Genomic DNA, 14,781 nt, shown 5'->3' with positions numbered 1-14,781 from the left:
CAACCCAATTGCAAGTGGAAGGCAGTCCCTCTAAATAGCACTGCTGGTAGTGGAGGGATTCTTTCTGCTGCTGATTAGGTGGAAAGTGGGGGACTTGGCTGCACTTCTGGTGTCAAATTGGTGGACATACTTTTTGATGTCATGACCTTTTTGTCTCAGCTACCACAGAAAGTAGCTGAAGCCAAAACATGTGCCGGAGTTTTAGTGCCTCGCTCACTCAAGGCTCGTACGATCCCGCCTGAGGTCAACAAGGAATGCCGTTCTGCGAGCCCGGGGTGGGCGTGCCATTAAAATTCTGGCAAATGCTCACTTCGAAGAAGAAATTAGATAAAGCCCTTGGGGCTAAAGAGATCAAATGATATGGAGGGAAGAGGGGCAATCAGGATATTGAGTTTGATGAACAGCCATGATCAGTAAATGGTGGAACAGGCTTGAAGGGCTGAACGGCCTACTCCTACTTCTAGTTTCTATCATTCTATGTTTCTATATTATGATGAACCAGCTCTATATTCTCCTGATCAATGTTTACTGTGCACATATTGACACCTGTAACAATATGGTGGCTGGTGCAAACTGCTTCATAAGAGATATATGTGTCTCAGGTGCCACTTTGTCAGGATATTCATCACACCCCCCACCCACCAGAAAACTGGCACTAATGAGTTCAGTTTCATCCCACCAAGAGTCTGCTTTTAGTATTTGACATTGTCAATGACATTCCAAAGATGTGTGGCGTTTTTGACCCTGCTGTGAATCTTTGCTATGCCTGACCCCAGTGCTAATGTGGCATGCTGCATGTGTGTCAAAGGGCAAATAGAAACAGCAGTGACATGAGCTGAGGCTCCACTAGGGGATTTTCACAGTAGCTTCATTGCAGTGTATAAGCCTACCTGTGACACTAATAAATAAACTTCAACTTAAAATAGCCTGAGACTGGTATGCAGACTCTTGCTTTTATTTACAACAGGGCAACACAGTGGTTAACTGCTGCTGCCTCACAGCACCAGGGACCCGGGTTCAATTCCCAGCTTGGATCACTGTCGGTGTGGAGTTTGCACATTCTCCCCATGTCTGCGTGGGTTTCCTCCGATTTTCACAGTAACTTCATTGCAGTGTCAATGTAAGCCTACTTGTGGCACTAATAAATAAACTTTAACTTTAACATTGCAAAGTAAATCATCGTACATCCTTTCCTGATCTCAAGTTGCAACTAACTTCTTTTAAAAAAAAGCACTTACTGGCTACAGTCATTATGAACAAAAATATAACTTAATAAGTGATTGCGTTCTTTAATAAAAATGAAGTACTAACCCTGAGTAGAAGAACTCAGTCTGCGGGAAGCGGGGGGTGAGGGGAAGGGAGTCTCACTCGGTCTCTCTTCTCTGGGTTTGAAGGGGGGCAGCGGAAGGAGCCAGGCTGCCAGGGAGCTGGAGTTGTACCTGAGACACCCAAAGCGTCAACAAGCTCTTAGCAACTCGCCTGGAAACAAGACAACCTCTGCTCGCCACAGGGCCAATGGGCGGGGACGCTGCGGTGTGATGTGAGTTTCAGGCTGTTGTTCATTACCAGGAGCCAGGGAGAGAGAGAGAGAGGGAGAGGGAGAGCGGGCTGGACATCTCCCCAGGGCGCCAGCACTCGGCAGGACAGGAAAGCTACTTCCAGGAGAGATCTCACCCTTGGTGGGTGGCTGGATTGGAGAGGAGGAGGAGGAGGAGGAGGAAGGGTCCGCTCGCAGGCTCCTTTCCCAAACTGGGGATCAACCCACTCACCTGCCAGGATCGAAGCTTCTTTATAGTTTTATTACTGGCCAGGTAATGACAAGATCAGCGCTTACCTGTCTGCAGGAGCAGGTGAGCTGAGAAAAGGGTGGGGTGGCGGGAAGGTTGGGGGGGGTGGTTTGCTCAGAAAAGTTGGAGTGTTACAATGTTGGTTTCCTGAAAGCAGCCGAGCTTCCCGAGTCCCTGCGATTATCTGTTCCACAGATTGGAGAATTTGTTTAAAATTTCCTCGGGGATTTCAGTATGGTGAGATACTGACTGCGAGGTTGTGATTTCACGTCCCTCTGTCTTAGATGTGTGTGTGTGTGTCTTATGTGTATGTGTGTGTGTTTGTGCATGTATATGTGTGTCTCTGTGTGTGTGTATGTGTGTGTCTCTGTGTGTGTCTGTATGTGTGTGTGTGATATGTGTGTTTCTGTGTGTACGTCTGTGTGTATGTGATATGTGTGTGTTTCTGTGAGTGCATGTGTGTATGTCTATATGTGTGTATATGTCTGTGTGTATGTGTGTGTATCTGTATATGTGTGTCTCTGTGTGTATATGTGTATGTGTGTTTGTATATGTAGGTGTGTGTCTCTGTGTGTGTGTATGTGTGTGTCTCTGGGTGTGTGTGTCTGTATGTATGTGCGTGTGTCTGTGTGTATGTGTGTTTGTGTATGTATGTGTGTGTGTGTCTCTGGGTGTGTGTGTGTGTGTCTGTGTGTGTGCAGCTCTCCAGTCTGGCGATGGGGCCAAACCGATTCATGTTTCACTAATTCCCAGTCCTGGGACTAATTTCGAGCTCCCAGCTCTGTCATGCTGTCCGCCCGGTTCCCGGGACTGTTTAGCGTTGCTCAGCGGAAAATGTATCGACTGTAACAACTCGTATGTAAACGGGCGGAAATCTAACCTGAGCTAAAAGGGAGGGAGAGAGTGAAGTGCAAGCACTTTCCAATTTCAAAGATAATTGCATCGACTGACAAATGTATCAGGTTAAAAAGGAATCGATGTGAGTCTTTGCGATTTCTGATTGATCAGAGTGGGAGCAGTACAATTCACACACTTCAGTTCAACATCACTTAACCCATTACAGATTCTTCAATCCTCTGTAAAATTTTCCAAGTTTTGCTTTGAGAGAGGCGATGCTGAGCTGCCTTTTTTTCTTCCACTTGACTCTGACACATTTATTTATATTTTCTGAATATCTCGCTGGAGGCTGGTGTTTATTTCCCTAATTGGTGTCTACACGTGAAGAGTCTTGTAACCATCGACTTGGTTCTGTGGTTTGATTTACTCAACAGATACATATAGTATTCTCATTTAGGGGAAGATGGGACGGTTCACAGAAACCTCTGCCATCTGGTCAAGTGGAAGTGCTGCAAGCAGGAAGATTTACAAATCAATCCCTGTGATAAAGGACTGGGGTGAGAGGGGAACAGTTGTATACAGCGGTTCTGATGTGAGACCGCAGCTTGAAGGCGAGATAATCGAATCCTAAGCAGCTTAGAGCTGGGACATCCTGTTATATCTGACAAGCCATCATTTTGATTTGATTTGATTTGATTTATTATTGCCACGTGTATTGGGATACAGTAAAAAGTATTGTTTCTTGCACGCTGTGCAGACAAAGCATACCATTTCATCGTGTACATAGGGGAGAAGGAAAGGAGAGCTTGCGGAATATAGTGTTACTATCATAGCTACGGTGTAGAGAAAGATTGACTTAATATATAGTAGGTCCATTCAAAAGTCTGATGGAAGAAACTGTTCTTGAGTTGGTGGGTAAGTGATCTCAGAATTTTCTATCTTGTGGAAGGGAGTATGTCTGGGATGCCTGGGGTCCTTGATTATGTTGGCTGCTTTTCCTAGGAACTCTGATCCCCAGGACATTAGCCTGAATTTTTGGATTAATAGTCTAGTGATAATACCACTAAGGCCATCACCTCCCCATTGTACCATTCTGCACTAATGAGTTCTAGGCCAAAGGAGCAATTGAAACCTAAGATAGGTGGCACACTGGTTAGTATGTTTTGTGTAGTGAGAATTCATAACTTGCTCCATAAAAAAGAGAAATAAGCCATTAGACTTCAGCTCATTTAATTCTACAACTTGGATGGAAACAGAATGCTTTTCACCCAGCATGGTGGTTAGCACTGCTGCCTCACAGCACCAGAGACCTGGTTTTGATTCCCAGCTTGGGTCACTGTCTGTGTGGAGTTTGTATGTTCTCCCTGTGTCTGCGTGGGTTTCCTCTGGGTGCTCTGGTTTCCTCCCACAGTCTGAAAGACGTGCTGATTAGGTGCATTGGCCATGCTAAATTCTCCCTCAGTGTGACCGAACAGGTGCCAGAATGTGGCTAATCGGGCATTTTCACAGCAACTTTGTTGCAGTGTTAATGTAAACCTACTTGTGACACTAATAAATAAACTTTTAAAAAAATCCTTATTTCAGTGTTTACCAGCAAACTCCTAGAGATTTACATTTTATCAGCAGCATTGTAGCAGCTGGCTGCTACTACTTCTACCTTCACTGTCTCCTGATGGATAGTGCAACGCTAACACAGGGTGACAATTCAGCGCCTGGTCACACCTAGAGAAAATATATTCCGACTGTTGTTATTTGTTTTAAAGAACCCTGTTGCCTTTTGCGGAGATACCAGCATTGTGGTTCTGTTGCTGGCTTTAGTAATCCAGAACCTGGGTCAAATGATGTGGCGGCATGAGTTCATGTACCACCAGACCACTTCACTGAATAAAAAGCTATTTGGGGTAATGGTGACCGTGAAACCAATAGATTGTCATAAAAATCCCATCTGGATGGCTCACGTCCTGTAGAGAAGAAAATCTGCCAGTCAAACCTATGTGTGACTCCAGAATGGCCTAGCAAGCTACTCAGCTCTGTATAAGAAGATGACACATCACTACATTCTTGAAAGCAGTTAAGAATCGTCAATAAATCTTGGGCTTGCCAGCAATGTCCCTTTTTTTAATTCATTCGTGGGACACGGGTATCACTGGCTGGCCAGCATTTATTGCCCATCCTTAGTTGCCCTTGAGAAGGTGATGGTGAGTTGCTTTCTGGATATGCTGCAGTCCACATGTTGTGACTTGACTCACAATGATGTTAGAGAGGGAATTCCAGGATTTTGACCCAGCAAGTGTGAAGGAACGGCGATATATTTCCAAGCCAGGGTGTTAAGTACCTTGTAGGGGAATGTGCACGTGGTGGTGTTCCCATGTATCTGCTGCTCTTGTCCTTTGAGATGGAAATGATTGTAGGTTTGAAAGTTGCTGCCTAAGGACCTTTGGTGAATTGCTGCAGTGCATCTTGCAGACTGCTGCTACTGAGTGCCGGTGTTAAAGGGAATGAGTGTCTGTGAATGTGGTGCCAGTCAAGCAGGATGCTTTGCCTTGGATGGTGTTATGCTTTTTGAGTGATGTTGGAGCTGCACCCTTCCAGGCAAGTGGGGGTTATTCCATCCCACTCCTGACTTCTGAATGAATTTAAAAAAAAACCTCTACATGAGATTTTATCAGCAGCATTGTAAGACCTGGCTGCTACTACTTCTAACCTTACTAACTCCTGATAGAAATGCAATGCTAACCGGGCGACATGGTGGCACAGTGGTTAGCACTGCTGCCTCACAGCACCAGGGACCCAGGTTCGATTCCTGGCTTGGTTCACTGTGTGGAGTTTGCGTATTCTCCCCATGTCTATGTGGGTTTCCTCTGGGTGCTCCTGTTTCCTTCCAAAGTTGTGCGAGTTAGGTGGATTGGCTGTGCTAAATTGCCTCTTAGTGTCAGGGGACTAGCTAGGATAAATGCATGCGGTACGGGGCAGAGCCTGGGTGGCATTGTGGTCGGTACAGACCTGATGGGCCGAATGATCTCCTTCTGCACTGTAGGATTCTATGATGGTTTCAGAGTGGTTTCTGTTAACTCTGGGTTTCACATTGTGGATCTTTGTAGAGGGAGGCTACAAGGATTTAAAATTCACCAATTCCTCTAATTAAAATCGGTGTAAGAATTTGCTGCCATTAATTGAATTGGACATTTGTCCTTTGAGAGTTAGTTAACTGACAATGGGGGAGGTGATAGCAACCCTCTGGCGTGACAAGGAATCCGTAGGAGGTAAAATTGATTCTAAACAAAAATTAATTGCATATTTGAGTTTGTTAAATCAGTTTTGGCACCGTTTTGGCACTTAGCTTGCATGTACCTTTTAATAGATGTCACATAACAGTATTAAAGTATGAGGTTGAGTAAAATGTTGGTGTATCATCGGGCTTTGGTGATAAGGATTATGTTTCTCACCAGCTACACAATCAGTTATGTATTTTATCAGTTATGCTATCGGGGAAACTCACAGAAGCATTAGTCCTTTCTTGTACTGAGACAGAAGCATTGGAGGAGCCAGTCAGTATGCACCATCTTACAAAAAGAAATTTACCCGAACGAATGAGAAAACGGAGTAAATGGCTTTTTTTTTCAGTGGCTTATGGGACTTCGTGCAGACTAAGTGCCAGAATGCGATTCTTAATGGGCGGCGGTGGGGTGGGGGGTGGGGTGCAGCGTGATGTCGGGGGGGCGAGGAGTGGTGTGTGGCTCCTGCTCTATCCAAGACTGCAAAAAAATATAAAGGGTCATGAATGAAGCCCACACCATCATGCAAACCAACCTCCCATCCATTGACTCTGTCTACAGTTCCCACTGCCTCGGAAAAGCAGCCAGCATAATCAAGGACCCCACGCACCCCGGGCATTCTCTCATCCACCTTCTTCCGCTGGGACAAAGATGCTAAAGTCTGAGGACACGGGCCAACCAACTCAAGAACATCTTCTTCCCTGTTGCCATTAAACTTTTGAATGGCAATACCTTGCACTAAGTTGATCTTTCTCTACACCCTAGCTATGACTAGCTATAACACCACATTCTGTGCTCTCTTCTTTCCTTCTCTATGAGTGGTATGCTTTGCCTGTTTAGCGTGTAGAAAACAATATTTTTCACTGTAAGCTAATACCTGTGACAATAATAAATCAAATCAAAAAACAAGGAAGATAAAATCCCAAAAGCATTTGGGAAAATGATGAATAAGCAAGCAAAAAGGAACAAAATCCTAAAAAAGTGGTGTGAGTGGCTCATGCGAAAGATATGAGAGTATGCATCCAGGGACCAGATCACAAACCAGGTTTTTAGGTTGCTGGGTTGAGAAGGAACTCTGAAAAGTTACACCATTAGGACTGACATGACCAGAGTGAAAGGTTTCATAGACTAGCACCTTGTCAGTATTAACTGTATCCAGGGACCTCAGTGGAATACACCTCCTGATGAATGTGAATGGGCAGCATAGTGGCACAGCCTTACAGCCAGGGACCCAGGTTCAATTCCGGCCTAGGGTGACTATCTGTGTTGAGCCTGCACGTTCTCCCTGTGTCTGCGTGAATTTCCTCCAGGTGCCCTGGTTTCCTCCCACACTCCAAAGCTGTGCAGCTTAGGTGGATTGGCCATGCTGTTTTGCCTCTTAGTATCCAAAAATGTGTAGATTAGGTGGATTAGGCATGGTAAATATGTGGAGTTACAGAGATAGAGCACGGGAGATAGCCTGGGCAAGATATTCTCTGTAAGAGTCAGTGCAGACTTGATGGGCTGAATGGCCTCCTTCTGCACTGTCGAGATTATGTGATTCTATGACTCAAGAACCGAATGGATTGAGTTGGGAAGCCTGTGTGATTGCATGTGGTGCCACATCAGTACGAGAAGTGATGCAGTTGTGTAGGAGTATCTTTGTTGTATCCACTACTTAAAGTGAAAGTTACCCTTTTATTTGAAGTGTCATTGCTTGTTAATGTGTGTTTGATTTATCTCAATTCTGATTCATGTTGAAGTAAAAGCAGCAAAAGTGAAGTCATTTTGTGGTGGATGGGGGTGGGGAGTCATTTGCTAAATTTGGTTGCTTTGGTTTATGGATCTCCCACAGAGGTCAAAACAAAAGGCAAACGTGGTCTGGCTGTTCTAATCCACACGTAACCCCATGTATTTACTCAACTAATCCCCCTAACCCTCACATTTTAGCACACTAAGGGATAATTTTGCATGGCCAATCCACCTAACCTGCACATCTTTGGAATGTGGGAGGAAACCAGAACACCCAGGGAAAACCCATGCAGACATGGGGAGAATGTGCAAACTCCACACAGACAGTGACCCAAGGCCGGAATTGAACCTAGGTACGTGGCGCTGTGAGGCAGCACTGCTAACCACTGTGTCACCAGCACCAAAGTGACATGTGGTTCTGCCTACTCATTGGCAAAAGAAAGAAGTAGCTCATACGCACAGTTGATATACCTGATAGTTCCACATCTTTCATTGTTCAGATGCTGAGAAGATTCATAGACTTTTCTCAACTATAAATTTTTTACCATTTATGAAGCAGGATGGTTATAGACATTTCTGTCATAGCAGGACATTATTAACTAAATTGGGAGCCACTAGATGAAGGCCACAGTTACAACTTGCAGTGCCAAACATTAACTTATATGAAGTTTGTTTTTTCAAAAGTGTACTTCTGAAGATTACCATATTCAGCTAATTAGTCACTGGTAAAATACTTCTTGAAGAAGGAGCTACGTTGGCCTGAAAGTCTGTTTGACATTTCACCTCACCCTGTCATGGATTAGCCATGCTAAATTCTCCCTCAATGTACCCAAACAGTGGCTGGCAGGTGGCGACTCAGAGATTTTCACAGTAACTTCATTGCAGTGTTAATGTAAGCCTACTTGTGATACTAATCAAATAAACTTCATGAACTTAAGCTTTCAGTCATCTCTCCTAGTACCTCCTTCTGTAGCTTGATATTGAGTAAGGCCTGCTATTGCTTCTGTGAACCACATTTGCTCCACGTTGAAGGTGCTATATAAGTACAACTGTTCGTAAGTTACATAAACAAAATAGTGTGGATGCTGGAAATCAGAAATAGAAGAGTGACGGTGCTGGATATGCTCAGCTGGTCAGACAGTGTCCGCGAAGAGAGAAGCAAAGTGAATGTTTCAGCTTGAATACCTATTGTTTAGAACTGGAAAGTGTTGGTGATGTACAGGTTTAAAGAAAGGACAGAGGAAGTGGAGGATGGCGGAGATAAAAAAAACCCTGGATAGTATGAGTGGTGAAATGTCAAAATGGGATGGTGTTTCAAGGCAAAAGGGAGGGACAAAGAAAGGATGGTCATGGAAAAGCTGAAAATAGCAACAACAAAATGATTACTAGCAACTGGTGTCCAAACAAATGGGAGCAATTGTTATGATATGAAATTGTTGGGCTAAATGTTGGGTCAAGAGGGCTGTAAAGTGCCTAGTCAGAAGGTGAAATGTTGTTCCTGCTGCTTCTATGAGCCTCATTCAAACAGTGTAGAAGGCCGATGTTAGAGAGGATAAGGAGTGTAGGAGAGAACTTAAATTGAAAGGGACCAGGTGCTGAAGGCCACACTTGCATGGACGTGTTAAGCAAAATGATCACTCAGTCCATATTAGATTTCCCCAGTGTAGAAGAAACTGCATTGTAAGCAACAAATACCGTGCATTACACTGCACAAAATTCAAGTTTCCAATTCAACTGAGTGTTTGGAGCATTGGACAGTGAGATAGGAAAAGGTAAAAGGGCAGATTTTATATTTCTGTAGGATGGGGAGGACACTTCTGGGGTTACTGACGGCTTGTCGAAGGCACAGTCCCTATGGGATAGCATGGGAAAATTTGCCTGGTGATATCATGCTGGAGATTACAGAGGATGATCCATTGAATTTGGGGGAATGGTGCGGTTGAAGGTGAAGACAAGTGGAACCCGATTAGGTTTCCAAGTAGTTCTAGTTGCAGTAGATAGAATAAAGTTTGGAAGCATAGCTGAGACACATACAGGCTCCCATAGCAACATCTTTATATGGAGAATGTGAGTGGAGTCAAGGGAGAAGTTGTTTGATGCAAGAACAAGTTCTTTCAGGTGGAGGAGGGCAGTTGTGGATGGGGTCTGGTTGGACTTCCGTTCAAGGAGAAAGCAGAAGGTTGGGGGTGGTGGGGGGAGGAGTGGGAGGTGTAGTTGGGGGGTAGATGTTCCAGATGGACTGGATGTCCATGATGTAGAGCCTACGTAAGAGTCAGTAAAACTTCTCAAAATATTACATTACAATTGACAGCTAAATTTGATTTACAAGATAACTTTCATTTATTGTTTCAATGAACACGTGTGAAAGCGTTTATACATATATAAGTTGCATGATGATGTCGAGAAGCACCCTTAATGATTGGTTATTGAGGAGACAACTTCACGATGTCCTTTTTTGATTATTTACACGATCATCAGAATTAGACTGATAATTACTAATGGGATATAATCCACTGGTGATTTGTTACACATCTAAAGAGGGAGTCTATGAATAAAAATTGGTGTTTTTGTTTTTTGCTGAAATTTTTTAAAATAGATTAAATTACACTAGGTGTGCCAATGATGATAAAAAGCCTTTCAAAGAATATCTAAGAGTCAAATGAACACAGATTCAATTTCAAGAGTGGGGGTGAGAATCATAGAACCCTACACTGCAGACGCAGGCCATTTGGCCCATCAAGTCTGCACCAACTACAATCCCACCCAGACCTTATCCCCATAACCCTATATAGCCCAGCTAGTTCTCCTGATGCTAAATGGCAATTTAGCATGGCCAATGCATCTAACCTTTGCATCTTTGGACTGTGGGAGGAAACTTGAGCACCCAGAAGAAACCCATGCAGACATGGGGAGAATGTGCAAACTCCATACAGGCAGTGAGACTTTAATTTTGTCTCTGAGGTTAGGTGAATGGCTCCAGTTTTCTTTGTGAGATGTGTATCATGGAATCTTTGAACCGTGTATAAACAAATAAATAAACTGTATGTATGTATGGGCAATGTGTAAAAAGTGTGCGCATTACATTTGTAAAGCTCGGCTGACACCAATAAGAACTGAAATCTTGGGCACAAAGGCCATGAAATGCACTGCTCGTCATTTGCCTGCTTCTCCTTCTCCTGCTGACTGGGCTGTGTTTCTTCTCTGTTCATTGCTGGATCACTGATTGTTTCTTTTGCTTTTGTCTTATTGAAACCTCCAACAGCTTCGAGACTCGGGCAAGTCTTTCTCTGCTCATTGATGGAAAACACCATCCCTTCATTAACAGATTTGGCAACGAAATCTCGGACATCTTTTCCACCTGCGCGGCCACTAAGTTCAAGGCTATAAAGTTTGAAAAGGTAACGTTAACAGTCGAAGATTGAAATCTTGAGCGTGCAAATGGAAAATGGACTGATTGGCCCTTTGGCCATAAATTGGACGTCATGGCCAGTATTTTGCGACCTCGATTGGGCAAGGCTCATAAAATCCCGTCTCAGGCCAACTGAGAATTCCATTCTGTGAGTCATGCCTGTCCTGATTCCATGGCGGGCATGCCGGTAAAATTCCAGCCTAGAAGTCTGCATTTAAAGTTTATTTATTAGTGTCAGAGTAGGCTTACATTAACACCACAATGAAGTTATTGTGAAAATCCCCTGGTCACCACACTCTGGCACCTGTTTGGGTACACTGAGGGAGAATTTAACATGGCCAATGCACTTAACCAGCACGTCTTTCAGAGTATGGGAGGAAGCCACACAGAGAGAATGTGGAAGTCACGGAGAGAATGTGCAGACGCCACACAGACAGCCACCCAAGCCAGGAATCGAACTTGGGTCCCTAGCGCTGTGAGGCAGCAGTGCTACTATGCCACCCTGATATGGTCATGTTTTGCAATGTTGGACTCTATCAAATTTCCACATATACAGAGGGTTTTGTGGGCAGTCAGGAGGCTGATTAGGACATCCTGGTGTGGGCCTCCCTTCACGGCAGCCTCGAGGATGTCTTCAGGTTGCCTTTTTAAAATGTGCATTCTTTGTACTTTGTCCATAAATGGAAGGATATTGTTCCCAATGAGAATTACTTTTGGGCAAATCCGAGGCAGATGTATCACTGTGCTTGTTTCTCTGGTAACTTTAGCAGATGGTATTTTGTGTTCACTAGTAAATTTGATAAAGCAGCTTGGGGGTATTTCTCCAGGGGCTGCTAATCTCACTGGCATTGCTGTTACAGTAGCTGCATTGTGCGCCTGGTGTGGAATATATCATTGCGAGTTTTTCATGCTTTATGCTGTATTAGAGAAATCTGTCAGTCTGAATTAAAAAGTGCATGCGTTTTACATTGGGATTGCATGACAGTGTTCATTTTAGTTTAATAGGAAATCTTACCATGAACTCTTTGGGTTACTCTGCTCAGTAATCAGTCTATGAAACAAGATCAGGCGTCCTACCAGGTACAGCCACTTATGAAATTGCTAACTTTGTGTCAACAAACAGTGGCACAATGGTTAGCACTGCTACCTCACAGCTTCAGGTTTAATTCCTGCCTCGGGTCAGTTCTGTGTGGCGTTTGCACATTCTCCCCGTGTCTGCATGGGTTTCCTCCTGGTGCCCTGGTTTCCTCCCACGGTCCAAAGATGTGCTGGTTAGGCTGATTGGCCATGCTAAATTGACCCTAGTGTCAGGGGGATTAGCAGGTTAAATGTGTGGGGTTATCGGAATATGGCCAGGGTGGGGTTGTGTCAGTGCAGACTCAATGGACCAAATGGCCTTCTTCTGCACTGTAGGGACTCTATGAACATTTAAAAAGAAAACTGCGGCAGATTTGTCTCGTTAACCATTATATCAACATCAAAACAATTTTCATAACTACTTTAAAAACCATCATCAAGCATGGTCCAAAAATTCATTTGTGACATGACATAATAGCACAACCAATTGCAAGTTTTTTAATTTACCTGTTGTGTTGCATTGCAAGAAACTATACCAGATGACAGCATGTTGAAGTAACCCATTATCAGTTCACAGTAGCAGGTTGAGGATCCTTGGTGATACACCTGCTAACAAGGGACAGAAAATGTCACAAATGGGACATGGAACCGTTCTGAAACAGGTCATTGATAAATGGGTCAAATCAGCTGGAATTGGGACCATCCCATTCAAGCTGATAACCTTATGTAATTCTCTGTTGAATAATTCTGACAAGATTAATGGGCTGTATTTATCTCATTGAATCGCTTGTAATTCTTCACCAGGTTTGACTCTGTACTGGTAGATCTGCTGCCACCTACAGAGAGTTATCTTGATTTGCTATGCGTTCATTCTCATTGCCATGTTGTTATGACTGTAGTAAATAACATATAGTCAAAACACAAGCTGGAAGGCAAATTGGATGGATGCGGATTATGTGCGTCTTTCCTCGGACTGTTCTTTAAAGCTGATCCTTCAAAGTAAATCTAATTAACGAAGACAAGCAAAATAATTTTTACTGGCCACCTAACTTACCTTCCTGGCTGTCATGTGAGCTGATATGTTAATGGTTTTCTCTCTGTCGGTTCTGTTGCCCTCTCCTTCATTTGCTCTATAATCACCCGTCTCATCAAAAAGGAGCCTTCAACCTCATCATCCTGCCAAACTATTCCCCCCTGCCCGTCCAACTCCCTTTCCCCTCCAAATGTTTGAATATGTTGTGGCCTTCCAAGTTCATGCCCAATTTCCCTGGAACTTCATGTCTGCACCTCTCCAACCTGGTTTCTGATTCTGTCACACTATTGAAACTACTCTTATCAAATTTGCTATCTGACTTCCCACATCTGACTGTGACAATGGTAAACTATCACTCCTCATCCTTCTTGACCTACCTGCATTCTTTGGCATGGTTGATCGCACCATCTTCCTCCACCATCGTTCAGCTAGCTGGGACTGCACTTGTCTGCTTCTATTATCAAAATTCTTGTCCTTGTTTTTAAATCACTCCACTGGTTCACCTTGTCCTATCTTTATAATCTTCTCCAGTCCCAGAACTCACTGAGATACTATAGAAACATAGAAGATTGAAGCAGAAGGAAGCCATTCGGCCCTTCGAGCCTGCTCCGCCATTCATCACGATCATGGCTGATCGTCCAATCAATAGCCTAATCCTGCTTTCTCCCCATAACCTTCAAACTCATTTGTCCCAGTGCTATATCTATAGCACTTCTAATGCTGACCTGCACCCTGCCTTTAATTGTTCCACTTGGTGGAGGTTTCTTCAGTTGCCTGGATCCTAAACTCTGGAATTCCCTCTCTAAATCTCTCTAACTCTCGACCACACTTTCCTTCTTTAATATACTCTTTACAGCCTATCCCACTGACCAAGCTCTGAGTCATCTACCCTCATATCTTCTTATGTGGCTCAGTATCTTATCTAAATACAAGTTGTGGTTGTCAATGGGTGTGTGCAATGCTTCTCTTTGCAGTGATATTTATTTGTAACTGGGTGCCACATACGCTGGAACGATTTCACCAGTCCATTGATCCAAGCATGACTTTCCAAATGTCAGAAATTGGAAGCTACCAGACTTTTCTCGATTCTTTTTTTCCCAGTAGCCAAGAAGCTAACATCTAGTATCTGACCATACAAAGGAGCAGTGAGAGATTTTGACCAGACGGTTGAATAGCTTATTAGACAAGTGGGAGACTGAATGGGCTAGAGTGAAGAAACTATTGAGGTTAGTCTTTGCCAGTTGCCTTTCCAAGAACATGCCTAAGAATCTAGTAAGGTTATATTATCTGTATTCCCCTGGAATTATCTGTATTCCAGGGGATTGCTTGGAATTACTCTCAGAAGTATCATTCTCCTGTCAGCTTACCATTGGTCTTCCAACAATCCAGTATTGAAACTTTGTCAGGAACAACCTTTATGCTTTGCTGTATCTCAAGTCTGCACACCCTGCGATGCTTAAGATGATTATTAATCTTATACTGCACAATGAAATGATTAGAATTATGTTTGCTTTAAACAATTTAATATTTATTTCAACTTAAAGCAAGTTTGTGACTGTTTTAAAGGAAAAGAAAGCACTCCAGTTAAAGGAGGGAAAAGCCAGTCAAAAGCTCCCAGTAGTTTAGTGAATA

At 43.6% G+C, this 14,781-nt stretch overlaps 1 long non-coding RNA gene across 2 annotated transcripts in view; it reads left to right on the top strand.

Moving 5' to 3' along the window:
* Positions 1–1,583: 1,583 nt before the first annotated feature.
* Positions 1,584–14,781, top strand: part of LOC145352220 (uncharacterized) — a 29,078-nt gene continuing 15,880 nt past the window's right edge. Inside the window, exons 1-2 of one of the 2 annotated variants that reach the window (XR_013888514.1) lie at positions 1,584–1,811; positions 10,893–11,028. This is a non-coding gene — a long non-coding RNA (uncharacterized LOC145352220). Of the gene's footprint in view, positions 1,851–10,892; positions 11,029–14,781 lie in introns of both variants that reach the window. The other variant, XR_013888513.1, reaches the window with a different exon arrangement.

Source organism: Carcharhinus amblyrhynchos, chromosome 14, assembly GCF_965287045.1.
Source record: "Carcharhinus amblyrhynchos chromosome 14, sCarAmb.v2.hapA, whole genome shotgun sequence".
Taxonomy (NCBI): Eukaryota; Metazoa; Chordata; class Chondrichthyes; order Carcharhiniformes; family Carcharhinidae; genus Carcharhinus; species Carcharhinus amblyrhynchos.
Note: the sequence above shows the minus strand (reverse complement) of the source record. Positions and strands in the feature narration are given on the sequence as shown.